The sequence below is a fragment of the Benincasa hispida genome, chromosome 7, assembly GCF_009727055.1.
Source record: "Benincasa hispida cultivar B227 chromosome 7, ASM972705v1, whole genome shotgun sequence".
Classification (NCBI taxonomy): Eukaryota; Viridiplantae; Streptophyta; class Magnoliopsida; order Cucurbitales; family Cucurbitaceae; genus Benincasa; species Benincasa hispida.
Window position 1 is genome coordinate 33,885,235 of NC_052355.1, and position 7,724 is coordinate 33,892,958.

The window sequence follows — 7,724 nt, forward strand, 5'->3', positions numbered from 1 at the left end:
CAAAACACCATCCAACTTATTTATTTTCACCACCGCAAGAGAATCAAATTAACTGTCGCATATTTACTCAGTAATCCCTGTGTTCGACCCTGGACTTACCAAGAAACCTAGTGAGGCTTATTCTTGGGTCTTATTAGGAAAACTTGCATGTGCAATGCATAACACATTATCGCAAACTCACACCATAATCACATCACAATTCACAATGCATAACGTTTGTGGTGTCGTTGTCAGGGACTACAGAAGTATATATTACGCTAACAGTAAACCTTTTTTATTTGCTTTGTAGATTTTAACCTCTGTGCACTGCCATTCCTTTGTTAAGGGAAGAAGCAGGCATCGCATGAGCAAAGGACATGCTCATGAGCCCAACTACGACCCAAAGATCGAAAGAATGTTCTGAAGAAGACATAGAAACAACTGTCGACAACAACAAGAAAGAAATCCCAAAATGGCGGAACAACCGGAAGAAAGAGCCGTAAACGCAAACAACATCATAGCAAACCCCATTCTCCTGGCGAACGACCGCAATAGACCCATCCAGGACTATGCGTCACCTAACCTATATGATTTCTCCCCAGGAATCGTGAAGCCAGCTTTGGACGGATCAAGGTTTGAGATGAAGTCGGTTATGTTACAGAAGATCCAGATAGTCGGACAGTTTGGTGGAAGGCGTGGCAAGGATCCACATGCCCATCTCTGGAGTTTCATTGAAATCTGTAACACTTTTGTGTTCCCGAATATCTCAGCTGAAGAAGTTCGACTCACGTTGTTCCCATTTTCGTTATGCGATCAAGCAAGGAAATGGGCATATTCCCTCGAACCAGGGGAGATAACTTCGTGGGTATAGGTTGTAGAGAAGTTCATGAAGAAATACTTCCCTCTTACAGAGAATGCAAGAAGAAGGAAGTTAATCAAGTATTTTGAACAGGAAATAGACAAATCGCTCAGCGATGCGTGGGCGAGGTTTAAAAGATTGGTGCGAGATTGTCCGCATAACGAATTACCAGACTGTCTCCAGATGGAAATATTTTATCACGGTTTGAACCCTACATCGCAGACAGTTGCCAATGCGACAGAAACTGGTTGTTTACTTGATAAAACTTATGATGAGGCGAAGAATATCCTTGATCGCATATCAAAGAATCATGAAGATTGGTAGGAAAGCGACCAACGAGTAAAATTTCGAGAAGGTAATGCAAAAAATGGGGCCATCGCATCTCTACAGAATCAAATGAATGTTATGATTAATCTATTACAGGGCATCGCAATCAACAACCCTGGAACACAAAGAAGGCAGGTTAAAGCAATTGAACAGACGAGCACGAGTTGTGCTACTTATGGAGAATCGCATCCAATTGAAGAATGTCCAAGGAACCTGTAGTCAGTATACTTCATAAAGAACAACCCTTTCTCTAATACATACAACCTTGGGTGGAGAAACCATCCTAATTTCGCTTGGAAAAATAACAAACAACAGAGTTATCAACCTATGGCACAAAAAGAATGACCGCCAGGATTTTTCCAGCGAATTAACAGTCAACCTCAACGTCAAGCCAGCAACTCGTAAGCACCGCCATCATCCTCTCTGGAGAACCTATTAAAGTAGTACTTGAGAAGAACGAGACAGTCCTTCAGAACCAGGCGACTTCCATCCGCAATCTAGAGATCCAAATAGGACAGATTACGGAAGAGCTGAAAAATAAACCGCAAGGGACGCTGCCAAACTCAACTGAGCTCCCTCGCAACCCGGGGAATACAGGGAAAGAACAATGCCTAGCAGTCTTCTTGCTAAGTGGAAAGACGACAACGAAAGAAGGGAAAGAGCCCAGCAGGACCAATCCAAATGCGATGGAATCCAAGAACCCGTTGACACAAGATGAATCAGAAGATCCCGAGACGATGAAACCGGAAGTTGCGTCCACCTCTAAGCCTCTAGAACACGAAATAGAGAAGGTGCAGCTACTGGTATTCCTACAAATATTGAAAAAGAAACAGAATGATGAAGGAAAGGTTGTTACGGTCATAGTAACGCAAAGATTAAACACTATAATCCCACTGAAGATGCGCGACCCAGGAAGCTTTACGATACCTTGCTCAATTAGAGGGGTCTACATCGGTCAAGCACTATGCGATCTTGGGGCGAGTATAAATTTAATGCCACTTTCAATCTTCAAACAATTGGATGTGGGAAAACCGACACCCACGACGGAGACTCTTCAATTTGCGGACAGGTCCCTAGTACACCCTGAGGGAGAGTTGAAGGATGTCTTGGTCACAATTGATAAATTCATTCTACCGGCAGACTTCATCATTCTAGATCATGAAGCGAATGAATATGTGCCTATCATATTAGGACGATCATTTCTATCTACTGGTCGTGCTCGAATTGATGTGCACAAAGGAGAGACCACGATGAGCATCAATAGGAAAAAGTTCAGGATTGAGGCGATTAAAATCCCAGAGGATCAAGAAAAGGAGAGAAAACCTCCATGGACTTGAAAAATCCAGATTAAAGAAGAAACAAGCAGTTCCTACGTTGATATGCAACACAAACTCATCAGGGACGCAATTTTTTTGAAGTATCCTTTTGATATCTTTCTTTCATGAACTTACCTCACTTTTTGTATAACCACTACTCTTTAAAATTATCAACTCTGTCTTTCATACTTTTTTACCCTTTTAATATTTAGTAATGATTGTAGTGAACGATTGCGGTAGAGCTACGCGATAACATCAAACACGCGACCAGTCGATCAGTCCATCGCAATCGAGGAATCAACCCACCGTAAGAAAGGATGCGATCAAAGATGATGCGGGCAAAAAAGCAAATTTGGGGTTGTATTCTTCCTTGACTATTTTATTTCAAATTTTTCACTTCTCGCATCCCATTTTAATATTGCTAAATTTTATTATCGTATCCTCTTTAGTTTGACGCAATCATTGAATTTTGATTACTTTATTAGTCACTGCATTCTTCCTCGTACCAATTATGATTTCAAGGATGAAATTCATGCCTTTATTTCTTACCGTATGTACTAGAGTCAACTTAATTTCAGGACAGTCAATTCATGAAACATTTCTAGAAGTTAGCGGTCCACCAGCTTTCTTTCAAAACGGTTTTTACGAAATTTCCTAAGAGCATCGCATGAGTTATTTCAGTCTATCAGCAATGAGGACATTGTTGTGTATAAATTTGAGGGTGCTAGTATTCATTTTCAACCTTGCTACTTTTAGAATATTCAATAAAAAAATCCATAACGTTGAGATCGGATCCTACTCGTAGTTGGATGTCCACATGACACCCGTGGGGCAAGCCAAAACGAAGGTAGGAATCGTGATCAACGCATAAATCAAGTGATCACAACTCCGCTGCCAAATAAAATGGGCATGAGTTTAGACTGAGAAAGAGCGCCTTGCTCGTAGTTGGATGCTCGCGTGACACCCGTGAGGGCAAGCCAAAATGAAGGCTAGGCACTTGGATCAGCGCAAGATCATAGAAAGAATATCTAAATCGCGCATGGGTAAAAATCACTTGGAAACACCCCAGTTGGAGAAAGTTTGAAATAAATCATGCGATGTCCTGGAAACAAATAAAATCTTTTTTAAGGTTAAACTTGCAGTCCCTAAGTATTATAAATATTTTAGGAAGAGACCAAGATAGAAATTAAGAAGACATTGGTTCATGAAATTTGAATAAGGCACCTTAAGAAATCTAGGTAGGGTAAAAGCAGTTGACTTTTTAAAGAAAATCTTTAGTTTATGCTTGAGAACAAGCATTGTTTTAAATTTGGGGGTGTGATAACGGGTAGAAATACACGTTATTATAACTCAAATAAATAAAACAATGAGAGAATGTGATGGTAAAAATAAGCAATATCATGTCCAAAAGCGTTAAACTGAGGAAATTGCGATCACATGCGCCCATCGCATAAAAGTAGTTAATTTATTTATTTTGTGCAGGAAAAATGCGTTGGCGCAAGTAAAATTTCCGATCCAAGGAATTAGGCGTCTGCGTGCTTGAAAGATTGCGATCGCAAAGTCATGCAATCGTATGCAATCTTGAGAAGTTGCTGCTCAAGAAGATGGCCGCATAAAGACTACGCATCAAGGTGACAACATAATAAATCATGATGGGACGGAAAGCTGATGATGGTCGAATCCAAATTTAGTTAACAAGCCGTTAAAGCTACATTGTAGCAAGTACACTCAACTTTTAATGACCATTATCGGTGCATCAGAGTAGGAGATTTAATGACCGCCCATCATTGCAATCATTAGATAGAAAGACTACTTCACCTTAAGCTCTATAAATACGAAGGCCACCAATGTAACAAAAAACAAGCTATATCATATAGAGAATAAGTTAGAGAGTCGGTAGTCTGTTCATGTACATACTCATACTTAGAAGACGGAGATGAGCTAGGAGACGAAGAAGCCGAGAGATCATTCCTGAACAGATTGAAAAACTGTCGCACTGTAAAAAATCTGGGCTTTGATGTCGGTTGGGAAAAACTAAAATGGATGTACAATGTCGGTTTCTTAAAAACAAAATACGAATCTTTAATGCCGGTTTTAAACCGACATTGTAGGTGTACCTATAATGTTAGTTTAAAACCAACATTGTAGGTCAATTTTTTTTTTTTTTTTCTTTGTTTCCCTCTCTCCCATGTTTTCATTTCCCACCCTTACCCCAATTAATCATAATAAAATAAAAATTATATATATATATAATATTATTGTGAAAAGAAAAAAAAAATGACCCTCGAATAAATCCCAATCTTCTTCTTCCCGCTTCGTCCGAAGCCTTCCCACGTCGCTTTCCCAACTGCACATTCCGTGGCAAGACCCTTTCTCCGATCTGCACTCACTCGTCACATACTGCGCCTAGCGTCGCCAGTGAGCCTTTCTCTCTCTCTCTCTCTCTCTCTCTCTCTCTCTCTCTCCTGTCGAACTCTCTCTCTAACCCATGAAAAAGTAGATCCACCGCCTGAAGTTTCGATCTTTCTTTCTCTCTCGCTCACTCTCACCAATCTGCAAGCCATACGCCAGATCTAGCCGTTGTGCAACTCATGTTCGTAGATTGAGTTTGTCCATGCCTGAAGTTCCTGTTCATTAATCAATCTTGTTCTGACGGAAAAATCAGAGAGTAAATTTTTCCGGAGGAAGAAAGGAGAGAGATCGAAATGGCGTTCTTTTTGCAGTCCTTCATTGACCCAAAGAAGAAGATTGGGGATTCATCGCCAGATCGACCCAATGCCTCTATAATTATGGTAATTGAAACCCTAATCGTTTCTTTTTCTATGGCATTGATTTCGAATTTTGTTTCGTGGAGATTGATTTTGGGTTGTGTTACTATGTTAGGTCTTCGATTCGATCTGTTAGGTCTTCGAGTCGATTCGATCCGTATGAAGGAGGCTTTGAATCGACTCCCTAGGGAGGTTGTTGATGCGGGCAATCAGCATTTGAAGCAGGCCATGGACCTTTCCATGAAGCATCAGTACCTTCCTGATGATCTTCAAGTTTTTTCCTACTATAAATGTTTATCTCTTCCTTAAATCGGTTCAAGCCTCGCCGAAAAAACAGAAATGTGTTATATGTTTATCATAACTGAATAATCTTCAGTTTTATTTCTGTATTCGACATGCTCTTAATATAATTGTTAAGCGTGCAATATTCTCAAAATCTAGTATTTTTTTATGGTTAAATTTCTATAATTTTTCATGGTCACTGGGAACTAACTCTTGATTGTATTGGGTTTTGATGTTTTTTCCCAACTAAGCACAGGATGTTGAATTCTAAATAGTAGTTAGATGGTTATTAGTTTGAATTATTTCATTCTTTTGGCAGGCTATGCAAACACCATTCAGGAGCTATCTCCAGGATATGCTGGCACTTGTAAGTCTTTCCATTATTTCATATCTCCCGCTTTATTATTTAAAGTGAAAAAAAAAATTGTGGTAAAAAAAGAGTGAAAAATGTCTGGTCGTGTTTATAGAAATGAGGCAGCTGCTCTATATCATAGTGTCAGTCATGGTTCTTAGAGTTTTGTATCTTATGACCTGTATTTAGGAGTTATTGATTTTGATATTTTTACCATCTGTTAGCCTAGATGGTATCTTGCTATGTACTTGCATTACCGTTGAATTGTTTATCTAGTGTAGTTCTAATTTTATTTAATTCCCCTTCAAGGTTTCTCGTTCCGTTCTCTGTTAGCCTGGGTAATATATCAGGTTTTATGATCTAGATAGATATCAGCTTTTGGGTAATATATGTATGAATCTTGGATGAATTCTTGATTTTGATATTATTTACCATCTGTTAGCCTAGATGTTTTCTGTTAGCCTATTATTTACCATTTATTTGCTATGTACTACAGACAAATGCTGATGGTCTGTTATAAATAGTTATTGATTTTGATATTATTTACCATCTATTAACCTAGATATTTTCTTTTAAAGCAAATAAATGACTTGTGTAGGCCTTTGTTTGTGGTTGAATTCTTGATTTGTTCTGATTGTAACATTATACGAGTTTATACGAGAGATTTTCATACACTACTACCAGATCTTCGCTGTTAATCCTAATTCTTATATTATTTTCAAAAACATTATACGAGTGAAATTGCTTTATCACATGCAAATAAAGTAAAATGTGTGGCGGTAAATTTCTTTTTTTTTTTTTTTTGGTTTGATTAATCTGGATTCTTTGATTTTTATTTACTGGCGAGTATGGAAGGAAGGCTGGATAAAAATAAGATAGAGCAAGGTTGATGATTTGATGACCAGTGCAAATTAACCTGCTCAATTGTTCTACTCGTTGTGTCAAATTGTTTAATATTAATGTCTCAGCTTAGGTGAATAAAATTTTTGTTAATTTAAACTGTGTAGTAATAGGAAGTAGGGTCGTATGATACTGCATATGCGTGCTACAACTCCTTTGATTTCTTTGAATACTACTTAGTGAATAGTTGTGGGGATTGTGTGTGGCACATCCTACCATTGCTTTCTACTTGATGTCGATCAGTCTTATTCTGCCAAATTTCATCCGATGTCTTGCTAGACTGTTGGTACATAGCTTCTTTAGCATTTTCCCTTTGAACTTTAGGGTAAATGACTTCGTTTAGTAATTAAACAATCTCATTTAGTATTGATCTTTGTTGATATTTATCTTTATTAAACCGGAGAAAGTTGAATGAATGAAGCTAAAGGTAATTTTTTTTCCCGCTTTGGGTATGTTTTGCAGGTAAAAAAGGAGAGAGAAGAACGTGAGGCATTAGGATAAATTCAAAAAATGCTTCTAGTTATATTGAAGAAGGAGCTAGCCATGCCATTGTTACTTCAATAAGTTCTTTCATTTTATCTATTTACAATGATATTGCTTAATGTATTTTCTGAAATGGAGGTAGTGTAACATGATTCTGAAATTCTGGAACACTGAACCTTGTTGAGCTATTATAATACTTTAATATAGAAGATAATAAAGATTTCATTTGGTCTTAAGTAAACTATTTTCGAACTGCCCACAATGGCTTTAAATGTTGTATGTTTCTTGGTTCTGTCGCAGTATGTGTTCAACAATGGACAAATGGATCTTACAAGACTTAAAGATCTTGTTCGCATTATTAGGAGACAGAGGCTTATGTTGTATCTTAGTTGTAGAAAAAAGGTACTTCTTTTTGTGTTATTGTTGCTGAGTTTAGAAGTTGTCATGATTCATTAATA

At 38.0% G+C, this 7,724-nt stretch overlaps 1 pseudogene; it reads left to right on the top strand.

Annotated features, from left to right (window-relative positions):
* The first annotated feature begins 5,186 nt into the window (after positions 1–5,186).
* LOC120080746 lies at positions 5,187–7,284 on the top strand (annotated as a pseudogene).
* Positions 7,285–7,724: the final 440 nt, after the last annotated feature.